This window comes from Mixophyes fleayi, chromosome 4 (assembly GCF_038048845.1).
Source record: "Mixophyes fleayi isolate aMixFle1 chromosome 4, aMixFle1.hap1, whole genome shotgun sequence".
Lineage (NCBI taxonomy): Eukaryota > Metazoa > Chordata > Amphibia > Anura > Limnodynastidae > Mixophyes > Mixophyes fleayi.
In genome coordinates, this window is record NC_134405.1 from 265,667,630 (window position 1) to 265,680,548 (window position 12,919).

Genomic DNA, 12,919 nt, shown 5'->3' on the forward strand with positions numbered 1-12,919 from the left:
GAGAATTATCTACTGACAGGGATTCAAAATCCCCGCCTCCGGGTTGTGGTCATGTGACTGCCGAACCCAGAAGTGCGGCTTCCGGACGGAGCGGCGAGAACAGGTAAGTCTGTAACAATTACAAGTGTACAAGTTTTCATATATGCACCTCTGAAGCTGGCCATTTGTTTGCACTGGGGCATATTGGACGCATTGTATTATCCTTCTATGTAGACCCTGGTCTACGTCTCGAGGGGATGGCTGTCTAGACCAAATGTGAGGAGACGAGAACAGCCGCAACCCTCTCTCTTCCAGAAGATCTGGAAATGGCATCTTCTCCTGCCGCTTCCAACTCATCGTCCACTGATTCACATCCGGAAAGCAAGCAGCGCCAGGCGGGACTGTGGCAAGTGAACAGCCTGATCTATCTCAAGTCTTGCAAATGCTTAAGTCTCTTCCGACTAAACAAGAGTTACCCTCCAAAAGAGATTTTGAGTCTCTAGAAGCTAAACTTCAAGAAATTGTACATTAAGAAGTGGTCTCGTTATAGCTGACATCGCCTACCTTGGTCATCGTCTGGTGGCCCTAGAAGAACACAAGGAAAAATGCGAAGATCACTTTACAGCCCTAGAACATACGGTGGCTGAACAGGCAAAGGCCCTGCAATGGTTCCAGCATAAGGTGGATGACTTCGATAACCAGGGCCGTCGAAGCAACTTATGAATACGAGGCTTACCGGAGGACGTCCCTACCCAGGGTCTGATAGACGCTCTAACAAAGGTGTTCAGTGCAGTCCTGTAATTACCACCAGATAGTGTCATCGTATTTGACAGGGCTCATAGGGCTCTACGTACAATATCGGAGGATGCTCAAGCCCCTCACGGAGGAAATCCGAAAGAGAATCATTAAGTATCGTTGGGGTTTTCCGCTCAAGCTGCAGGTTACACATGATGGGAAATCGTCAGTTCTCAGGAACCAATCGGACTTGCCAGACTTCTGTACTACTTTGAACATTCTGCTACTCCCTCTTACTGAGTGGCAGGATTGTCATCAACGTTTATATCCGGCGATGGAGGATCATCAGGAAGAGAGGTTCCAACTGTCAGGGAGACCAAAACAGTCACCACAAAAGCGTCTGAACCAGCAGGCTCAAGGGAACAATTGAAAGTACATGTTTTGTGCTGACTTCTATTTCTTGGTGGAGCTCTTTCTTTGGGATTTACATGTAGCGGTTCCTGGCAGCTGTGAATGATGGCTTACCATTCCACAGGAGGTCCTCGGTCCCCTAGGAGAATTCCCAGGCAGATATTTCTAGCATTTCTAGTTTTTTTATTTCTCTGTGTTTTCACTTTTATTTTTATAAGTCCTCAAGCTGGGTTTGGCCGCCTGGATGTCCGATTGGTACATCCCTATTGGGATGATATAACTAAGATTTTGGTGAAGTTTTGCTCTTGTAACAAAGCTTATTAGTTTACTCTGTGCGGAACCTCCTGTCATCGTCCCTCCGGCTGGGGCTGACTGCCCTGCAGGCTCAGCGTAGTTATGTTTGTTGTTTGATGTATCTTCTCCCTTTTTCAGCACTAAATGTGGAGCTCTCCAGTTCATTACTATTTTATCCTTTTTATTCTTTTTACAATGTTCGAGATATTCTTAGTGTTATGTGTTCATGCAATGTTATATCACAAGAACGGTAATGTTAGTACATAGGCGTTTCTAAGTAGCTGTGCTGCTCTCCCATGCTGTGGTCCGGGGTGGGAACCATCCTGGGCTGCCTTGGAGGTGCAGTACATACCATTGCTCCTGTTCGATTGTCGCTGTTGTTGCTCTCCTCAGTGCCCCTAGACCGATTGTTCTATTCCGGGCCATGTTTGGACTACGGTCCTATTTAGCTTTCCGGTACGGTCTTATACATTTGCTAAAGATTTTATGTTTTAATGATTGTACTGTTATTTCAGTTTAAGCATTTATATTTCCCTAATCCTCTTCCCCTCCCCTCTTTACCTACCCACCCTTATTCTCCCTCTTTCATATACGCTAATGGGTTCATTTATCTTTCTTATCCTTGGATGTCCATGTGGTACTACATAGAGTCGATTGGTAATGGTGGGTAAGCTCAGATGTGTTACCCTTAATGTTAAGGGGTTAAATGTACCAGTAAAATGGTCCCAATTGCTCCGAGACCTCATAGCTAAGAAAATTGATGTGACTTTCCTGCAGTAAACGCACTTTAAACAAGGGTCAGCTCCTCGGTTACATAGCCACCATTACCCGCATTCATTCACGAGTAATAATTCTGAAAATAAGTCCTTGGGAGTGGCAATTGTCATGTCCAGACATTTGCCTATTCAAAAAATAGTTACGCACACACTGCAAGAAGGTAGAAGTCTGGTGGTGAGCTGCACAATCTCCACCCAAATGTATACTTTTGTGAACGTATAAGGTCCGAATTCTTACCAACCTGTCTTTTTAGAAACACTCCTGGATAAAGGTGGATTTGATCAAGAAAGGCACTTTCGTAATAGGTGGCGATTTTAACTGGGTCCTCCATCCCATGATGGACACTTCCTTGGGGTCCGCCTGATTTGCAGGTAAGCTGTATCGGAAGGTGAGACGCACTATGCACGAACACCAGCTGGTCGACATGCAGCGTCTTAAACATCCCACGGACCGAGACTACACATTCTTTTCGCACCCACACAATACTTATTCGAGACTGGACTATTTTTTTCTCACACATAATCACCTGTCCTTGATCACAGACATATCCATAGGCCAGGTTACCTGGTCTAACCATGCGCCGATATATCTGACGCTCTCTACCCTCAGGACAAATGAGGATAAATGAACTCTTGATTCAAGATGCTCATAATAAATCATTGATAGAGACGGCCCTAATGGAATACGTCCAAACTAATGACACCCCTGACGTCTCTAAAATATCATTGTGGGAGGCCCATAAGTGTGTCATCAGAGGCAAACTTATCCAGATGGAGGAGGTTAGGAAGCGAGAAAGGGAAGCATTTAGGGACTCCGTTTTGGAAAAAATTAAGTCACTAGAAACGAGTCATAAATCCTCTCTGGAACCCTCCGTTATGACGGAACTGGCAGACGCAAGGAAGGCCCTGAATCAACTAATGTCCGACAAAATTAAACTTGACCTCCGCAAATGCCAGAACAAATTTAATCAATGGGGGGATAAACCGGGGAAACTTCTAGCATGCACCATACGATCTCAGAGAGCTCAGCTCTATGTTCCTCAAATTAAAACAGAATCGGGGTACACACGTCTAAAATTGCCACAGCATTTCATGCCTATTATACTAAACTCTATAATCTGTTCAACTCCCCCATGCAGATATGCGCTCGGCCAAACAGACACGTATAGCACAATATCTCAAACGGATAGATTTTCCCCATGTTAGAGGAGGAATCCGTACAATTATTAGAGGAACCCTTTACTATTGAGGAACTGGAAGAGGCGATCAAGGCGACACCATTGGGGAAAAGCCTGGGGCCTGATGGTTTTACCATCATATTATTATTAAACTTTCAAAGCTCAATTAGCCCCTCTTTTGCTACAGGCCTTTAACTCTGTTTTGGCCCATACATACTTTTCTCCTCAATCTTTAGCCGCCCAGATCACTGTTCTGCCAAAAGAAGTGAAAGATCCAACATTGTGTTCTAGTTATAGACCCATATCTCTACTTAATCGGTATATAAAGCTGTATGCTAAATAGATTAAAACCTTACTTATCCCAAATCATTCATTCTGACCAGGTAGGATTTGTCCCGGGGAGGGAGGCGCGGGACAACACCACAAAACTAATCAAATTAGTACAGTTTGCAACCACCACCAACATTCCAACAGCTCTGCTATCCACGGACGCTGACAAAGCGTTTGATAGAGTAGATTGGGAGTTTATGCAAGGGGTCCTCGGCCACATGGGCCTGGGCCCGCTGAGTTTGGCCCGGATCGCCGCCTTGTATTCACAGCTGACGGCAAAGGTTATGGTTAATGGGGAGTTGTCAGAGCTCATTGTTATATCAAATGGTACTAGACAGGGCTGTCCCCTGTGCCCGTTGATTTTTATTGTGTGCATGGAAGCTTTGGCGCACTCCATTCGGGGCTAACCCTGACATTTCTGGTCTACAAATGGAGGACAAAAGCTTATGGAGGATAAAAGCCTCAAGCTTGCTCTCTTCGCGGATGACCTTCTGGTCATTCTCACTAACCCTGTGATTTCAATTCCCAATATATTAGTAGAATTCCATTCTTTTGGCGAACTCTCCAGTTTTAAAATTAACTACTTAAAATCTGTGGCACTTAACATCTTTGCTCCTGAGGCAGTAGTTGAAGGCCTGAAGTCATCTTTCCCATTCACCTGGCACCCCACACGACTCAAATACTTGGGGGTTATTATTACCAAAAACAATTTGAAGTTCTTTGAAGAAAATTGTATACCCATCACCAACACAATTTGTAAGGACCTGAGGAATTGGCTCCCAAAAGGCTTTTCCCTGATAGGCAGAGTCAACATGGTAAAAAAGAACCTATCGCCTAGGATCCTCTGCCTGCTCCACACGCTCCCTATACATCTTCCCGCCGCATGGTTCAAGACACTACATAAAGCTGTTCGGGATTTTGTGTGGAAGGGTAGACGTTCCCGCTTTAGACACAACATATTATATATGCGTAAACATGCTGGGGGCCTACAACTCCATCACTTTGCTTTGCATTACGACGCTGTTATGTTAAGTAGGGTGCTGGACTGGACAAGGCAGGGTCCTGACAAGCAATGGGTCTGGATAGAGTGCTACGTCTTGGGTAAGTCACTTCAATCCATGCCCTGGTTGTCAGCACTTCCTAAAATTGCCCATCCGACTGTTACCCCAACTCTGGCCAGATGATCCAAACTACGCTCGGTCCCACAAATCTCTTCAAGACACTCACTACTGACCCCGACTTTTGACAACCCAGATTTCCCTCCAGGCCTTTAGACATTGGATTGGGGCGGGACTCAATCGTGTCGGCCAGCTGGTGGGCCTCTCTGGGGTTTAACCTTTTGTTGATCTCCAGTCTAAATGGGAACTCTCGGATGCGGAGATATGGAGACATACACAGCTCTGTCACTTTCTGGGCCCTCCGGGTATTCGAGAATCTGCGGGGCGGCCGCTGACTCAGTTTGAATCTTTATGTAATGAGGTGTCATTATATCCCAGGCATACACTATCTCTCATTTACAGTATCCTTATTGAGCATTTCTATAGTAAACAACCCACCTTCACACGAGACTGTGAGCGGGAATTGGACTGGACTGGAATAATATCTTTCTACGCACTCAGTCTAGCTCGGTTAGTATACGAGTAATTGAAACATAGTATAAGGTGATGACTAGATGGCACTGGTGCTCCAGTCTGCTTGCTAAGATGTTTCCGGGGGTGTAAAATCTTTGCTGGCGATGCCAGTTGGTGCCTGGTACTCCATTACATATATGGTGGGAGTGCATAGCACTTAGACCCTTCTGGGATGCAGATCTTCTTCTCGCTAACGCTATTGTGGGTGTGGAACTATCTCATTGCCGCAAATATTGGTTGCTTAATGACAACAAATTGACCATCCCCCAATATAAAAAAATCAACCGTTAAAGATCTCAGTAATGCGGCAAAGGCCGTGATCCCGGTTCACTGGAGAACTCCAAATAATCCGGTCATTAAAGAATGGTTTGCTTGTTTGGAATTCTACTGGATAATGGACGATATACTTTATTCATCAATGGATAAATATAGATATTACTATCTTGTGTGGTTTGAGTGGCTCGAATTCAAGGATTCACCATTTTATACTCAGTAGAACAACTGAACCTTTCTATCTACCACCTCCCAGACATGTCTTTCCTTTCCCCCTTTTACCCACCTTTCTTCTTTCCCCCATCCCCCCAGGCTTTACTAGTAAATAAAGTTTTACTTGCTTGTTGTTTTTTTTCTGTTACTCAGTAACACCTTAAATATTTTAAATGTATTAGCAAAAAATGGATCTGTCTGCGCTGACTAGTATTTTAGCTGCCTCTGTCTGCTGTAGGTTAATTAATTTTAAATGTATTGTCCAATGCAAGCCATGGATGTTTGTAAAGCTGTTTATTACTAATAAAAAAGAGATTTACAAAAAAAAAAAAATAAGAATTCTGTCCTCCTCCTGGCTGGCTGGCTGTCAAGGCTGCAGCCCAGATGCACTGATGTATAATACGGTATGTTGTCCAGATTCCACTGCTGCACACGAGCAAACAAAGGATTTCTAGAGGGTGGGGGTGGGGCAAATGTTAGATGTCAGAACAAAGCAAAACAGCGACAGACACTCTATTTACGTACACTGTATAATTACTGCTCATTATACACAGGTTACACTGGTATCACACACCTGATGCACACTGGTCACACCAATATCAAACATCCACCAACCAACTTTTTTTTTTGCACTTGCCCAGCCGCCCACCAGCTTTGCTCACACTTACATTCACCCCCAAGAGTTTTTTGTCACATGCCCACTACCCACCACCTTTTCATAAACATGCCTATCTGCCCACCAGCATGATACCTGCTCACCGTCTTTTTTCTCTCACATGCTGCCCCCTGCTTATTAGTGTTCCCCCATATTTCCTTTCTACCATCTTCACTGTCAGGGGCGGATTGGGAACTTAAAGTGGCCCTGGAAAAAAATATTTTAAAGTGGCCTCATGTGGGCGGGACCAAAATAACTGTAGGTGGGGCCAACACAAAAGTAGGCGGGATTTAGAACTACTGGAATCTGTTTGTAGTAACATTTAGGAAAACCTAGATGTGACGACTTTACACACAGTGGGTCATTTCTAAAGCAATGCAAGGCAAATGCTGCCAATCCGGTGTCATAAAATTACATGAATCCTTTTACATTATCTGCCACTGGTTTATGCCTCTGTGCTCCAACTTATTTAGTTGCCTACTAACACATCCTTCCAAAATTCCCTTCATAGAAACATACCTGACTTTGTTTAATAAATTGAACTATTACGAAAGATGTTGGCACAATCGTATTTGATCAGACTGCCAGAGCAGCATATGAGCAGCTCATGCACTGTTGTTTCCCTGACATCATGAGATGCAAATTAATTCTCTCTCTATATATAATATATAAATATGTGTACCGTGTGTTTCAAAAATGCATTATTAATAAGCCTTATAATATATGGCTGTCTAGGTGCGATCATCACAAAGGTGAAACAACATCTGCAAGAAAACACTTAATTTGCAACAAATGTGTATGAGCCCTAAACGTGCCCAGTGATTGGGGTGGTTTGAATTAACAGTGTAGGGAGGGTTGACAGACAATGGCATAAGTAAAGGGGAAAGCTATTACAAGTGTTTGCTGGTGATATACTAAGTGCAAAGGAGGCATGATTAATTATATTGTCAGTGCAATGGGGGCTGATCATATTTTCAACAAAGTGATCTGAGAATGGGACCAGTGCAAGGTAGAAGGAGGCAATGGAATCAATGCAAGAACCACTAAAGTATCATCAGAGCTGGAATAAGGCTCTGGGGGGGGGGGCACTTAAGACAGGGGGGTTATTGTTTTAGATACATTTTAGATAAATACACAGACAAAACTGTGTGCACTACTGTTAGGTGCACGCATCCCTGCCTTCACGAGCAGTACAGTGTGAAGCGGGACATACCTCCCAACTGTCCTTGCTGTCTGACCAAATCCTGAATAAGCAAGACAGTCACCCAAATTCGGGACTGCCCCATCAGATTCAGGACAGTTGGCAGTCTGTCCTGCTCTCTCCTACCTGTTCTTGTCACTAACACGACCTGTGGCTGCTGGTTTCTTTAGATCAGTTGCTGCTTGTCTGGATACTGGAATGCTGGAGGCCCTATTTGGAAAAAATAATGGGTACATGAAAATAAGAAAATGCCAACCAGCCCCAGCATTAAATCAATAGCATTCACAGTAAATAATTAGGCCTCCCTCTAGCCCAAACATTAAAATAATAGATATATTTATCAAATGTGAGTACTATTTCCATCCAACCAGCCCTGACAATAAATTAATAGTATACACATTTAATAAGTAGTCCTACTTCCCTCCAATCAACCCCAGCAAAACAGGAATAGCATTTACATTTAATATTACCATTTCCCACAATCATTCCGAGCATTAAATAATGCATATTCACATTTGCTAAATAACTCTCCTACCCAAACTCAGTCCCACGTTGAATTAATAGCCCCATATCACATCAGCTTTAAAGGTCCCGCCACCCCTTCTTAATTTAATAGGCCCCACTATTTAATGAAATAGCCCACAAATAAATTAAATTGCCCCACCATCACCCCACAAATAAAATAGCACACATTAAATAATTAGCCCCCACCTAAACGCCACCATTAAATTAATAGCCTACCTTCCACCGATGTGCTATTAAGACAGCCCTCCTCCCTTCCCTCATATCACACATTATAGCAACATAACCCCCTTTCCTTCACAAATTATAGTAGCCCTTCCCTGTCCTTCACACTCCCTATTGTTTAGTATAGGCAGCCCTCCCTTAGTATAGGATAGGCAGCCCCCCCATTAGTATAGGATAGGTAGCCCCCCTTAGTATAGGATAGGTAGCCCCCCCCTTAGTATAGTATTGCCAGCCCCCCCTTAGTATAGTATTGCCAGCCCCCCCTTAGTATAATATAGGCAGCCCCCCCTTAGTATAATATAGGCAGCCCCCCCTCTTAGTATAGTCTAGGTAGCCCCCCCTTAGTATAATATAGGCAGCCCCCCCCTCTTAGTATAGTCTAGGTAGCCCCCCCTTAGTATAATATAGGCACCCCCCCTCTTAGTATAGTCTAGGTAGCCCCCCCTTAGTATAGTACAGACAGCACCCCTTAGTATAGTATTGGCAGCCCCCCCTTAGTATAGTACAGACAGTCCCCTTAGTATAGTATTGGCAGCCCCCCCTTAAGTATAATATAGGCAGTCCCCCCTCTTAGTATAGTTTAGGTAGCCCCCCTTAGTATAGTACAGACAGCACCCCTTAGTATAGTATTGGCAGCCCCCCCTTAGTATAGTACAGACAGTCCCCTTAGTATAGTATTGGCAGCCTCCCCTTAGTATAATATAGGCAGCCCCCCCTCTTAGTATAGTCTAGGTAGCCTCCCTAGTATAGTATTGGCAGCCCCCCCTTAGTATAGTACAGACAGCCCCCTTAGTATAGTATTGGCAGCCCCCCCTTAAGTATAATATAGGCAGTCCCCCCTCTTAGTATAGTTTAGGTAGCCCCCCTTAGTATAGTACAGACAGCACCCCTTAGTATAGTATTGGCAGCCCCCCCTTAGTATAGTACAGACAGTCCCCTTAGTATAGTATTGGCAGCCTCCCCTTAGTATAATATAGGCAGCCCCCGCTCTTAGTATAGTCTAGGTAGCCCCCCTAGTATAGTATAGGCAGACCCCTTAGTATAGGTAGCCCCCCCTCACTTACCTTCAGTTACTCAAGCCAGTGACTTTTCTCACATCAGGCAGACAGGAAGCAGGGGCGGATCTAGACAATTCTTCTACCCGGGGCGATTTAGGGGGGAGGGGCGATTTAGGCCCCGCCCCTTTTTTTTACATCTGAGGCTGCCGGCGGCTGCATACTATGTGCAGGCCCGTTCAGCAGTGACAGGTAGGGACAGTGTGCTGCCCGGATGCTCTGATTGTGTTTAAAACACAATCGGAGCGGCCGGGCAGCACACTGTCCCTACCTGTCACTGCCGAACAGGTAGGGACAGGTAGGGACAGTGTGCTGCCCGGATGCTCTGATTGTGTTTAAAACACAATCGGAGCGGCCGGGCAGCACACTGTCCCTACCTGTCACTGCCGAACAGTGTGCAGCTGCCGGCAGCAAGCCCCTGCATATCGCCCCCCCCCTGAATCCGCCACTGACATGAAGTGAAGTTAGACTTCCTGTCTGCCGAACAGCAGCCTGGGAGCCCATACAGCAGCAGGCAGCCTAGCGATTGGCTGCCTGCTGCTGCCCGCTGAACACCAATGGTTATTGCGTCCCCTGCACCAGCCCACGACCCCCCAGCGGTCGACCAAGATCCCCCCCCCGTGGCCGAGCGTGACCCCCCCGCGGGTGCCCCTCCTACACCCGCCCCCCCGCGCATTTTTAAACAATGACACAAAGTGAGGTGGCCTCTGGGCGGCCTTGTTAGGCCAGCGGCCTACTGGTAAACTTCCCGGTAAGGTCTATGGCCAATCCGCCCCTGTCCACTGTGTACTATGTGACTGTAGCAGTCACATGACACAGAGAGACAGAGCAGCAGAAAGGACTGCCCCTGTCAGGGAAGCCGTGGTAAGCATTAACACCGATCGCTGCACCAAGGATTGCTGACACCTGGACTAAATTATTCTGCTTACAAAATGTTGATTTTTTTTTATTTATTTATTTTAATATTTGCTATATTGAAATAATACAGTTTTTATATTAGCTTTTAAAAAATTGTTGTTGCTTTTTTTATTAGCTTATGTAGCAGATAAGTTTCCTGGTGTTAAACAGTCTCACCACTTAGATCTCATAGATATTTGACACAAGCAAAAAGGAGGTATATATACTGCATTACCACTTTTATTGATAAAACAATTTTTATTCCAAAATGAAGATGAAAACATGGACAGATAACAAACTAACACATGGAGACTGTAGATCAAGTCTGCCTACCAGAAATATCAGTTGGAATTGTACAGCAAAATCCTATAGGGCCCTGACAATGCAGGCAATGAAAACTGGGAAGTCTCTGTTAAGGAGGAACAAGTAGCCGCCGACGCATTTCAACACTAGAGTCTTTAAAAATATAGGGCCCTATATTTTACACCATATTTACACCATGGGGTAAATGCATCAAGGTCTGATTTTTCAGCGTTTTAAAACCACGGCAAATCTCGATTTTAGTTCCCAAGAGGCCAGATGTATTAAACTGCGATTTTTCCTCTGATCTTAAAAATCGCTGGTCATCTCTGGCGAACACTCCCGTTTTGAGCAAACTCTCCAGTGTTGTCCTCATCTTGCTGTGTCTTGCTGTCTACACAGCTGCAGGTCCCCGCGGCTGTCAAATGTTTAAAAATAAATAAAAGTTTTTTTAAACAAAAGCCCTCCCGCCCGAGCACTATTATCCCTAGTGCTCGGGTGGGGGATAATAGTGCTGCCAGCCTGCTGCTGGTTACGTGAAAATCAGGAAAAAATTTTGGTGGGATCCCCCCGATTTTCACATAACCAGCACTAGGCAAACCAGCTGGGGTGGGTGGCACTATAGAAGGGAGACACGCGGCAGGGGTCCCCCCCTGCCATAATGACAAACCAACCCCAGGCTGTTCAGCGCTGGGCTTGATTCCCTAGGGAGTGGGGTCCGCCAAAAAAAGTGAGTGCCCCCCACCTCTAGGAATAACCAGCCCAGACTTCCAATACTGTCATGGGAAAACCCCTTATACTATAAATAGACCTCGCACCTGAGCTAAGTTCATTGCGTATCAGAGCTTGTACACCGTACAAGCTGTTTTGCAGCATCTCTCATCTTTTATTATTTTTTTTAGCCAAGCATGTTCCAAAGTGGAATACAAATATGGGATCTCTCCTGGGCTGAAGATAACAAGACAGCAATGAACAAGAGGACCCTCCTGGCCGGAAGAACTGAAGATTTTTTCAAGCAGGGACTTTGGATACATATTTATTTGTACTTGGTTTTCAAACATTTTGGATTAAAAGCTGCCGACTAAAGAAGATGAAAATTTGATTGGTAAATATTTTGGGGTTTTCTTATTTTTATTAAAAGTGTGTGGTTGTAAGCAGAGAGTTGTGGTTTATTTAACATTTTCTTTTGTGGAACTACAGGTCGCAGCCAGCCATGGGTGTCAGGACATGTTGGCACTTGTGGTTCTCCAAGTGCCAGCATGCCCTGGCTGTCATGGGTGTGCTGGTGCTTGCAGTTATACAACCATCAGCATGCCCAGACTGTTTAGGGCAGCCGGGCTGGCTGGGACTTGTAGTTCCACATAAAAATGGCGCCTGTTTGTTATTTTACATTATTTTCTGCGTTATTACCCTACTACCCACAGCCCACGGGGGTAGGAAGAGCCCTAGTGCTTTCAGCACTGGGCTGGTTATTCCTAGAGGGGGGCCCGCTCGCTTTTTTCGGTGGACCCCACTCCCTAGGGAATTCAGCCCAGCGCTGAACAGCCGGGGGTTGGTTTGTTATTATGGCAAGGGGACCCCTGCTGCGTGTCGCCCTGCTATAGTGCCACCCACCCCGGCTGGTTTGCCTAGTGCCAGTTATGTGAAAATCGGGGGGTACCCCATGCAATTTTTTACCACGATTTTCACGTAACCAGCAGTAGGCTGGCAGCACTAGGGTAATAGTGCTTGGACAGGGGGACCCCACACTTTTTTTTTTTTTTTTTTTTTAAAAACCCAACTTTTATCTATTTTTTAACATTTGACAGCTATCGGATCTCCAGCTCTATAGACTGGGCAGTGTAACAGTGATGTGTTTACTAATCACACTGCTAGGATGCAGCGTGTTGTATTTAGCGATTTAGCTTCATACATTTGAGACTTGTATAGCTATAGTGGCAAACAGTCGGGACTTTGGAAATAGCGATTTTGACAGAAACACATCTCTGGCGATTTTACATGAAATCTCATACATCAGTGAGTTTCAACTCTCCTGAGAAAATCACTGGATTTGCAAAATCGCACCTTGATACATTTACCCCATGTATGGTTTTCTTTTTTGTTTAGTTTTATGTTTGCGAGAGGCTCTGAATACAGCAACTAAAAAAAATCACTGGAAATTTTCTGGAACCATATTGATTTGGACTCATTTATAGTGATAATTTGTACCACCTTTTGAAGTGTAATATTTTGGTTTTTATATAA

At 44.8% G+C, this 12,919-nt stretch overlaps 1 protein-coding gene across 7 annotated transcripts in view; it reads left to right on the plus strand.

The window, feature by feature from the left end:
- Positions 1–12,919, plus strand: part of P4HA2 (prolyl 4-hydroxylase subunit alpha 2) — a 317,788-nt gene that overhangs the window by 16,578 nt on the left and 288,291 nt on the right. Inside the window, exon 2 of one of the 7 annotated variants that reach the window (XM_075209730.1) lies at positions 2,450–2,567. The exons of 5 other annotated variants lie outside the window; for them this stretch is intronic. The gene's annotated coding sequence lies outside the window, so the exon portion shown is untranslated. Of the gene's footprint in view, positions 1–2,449; positions 2,568–11,577; positions 11,781–12,919 lie in introns of all 7 variants that reach the window. One more of the 7 variants, XM_075209731.1, reaches the window with a different exon arrangement.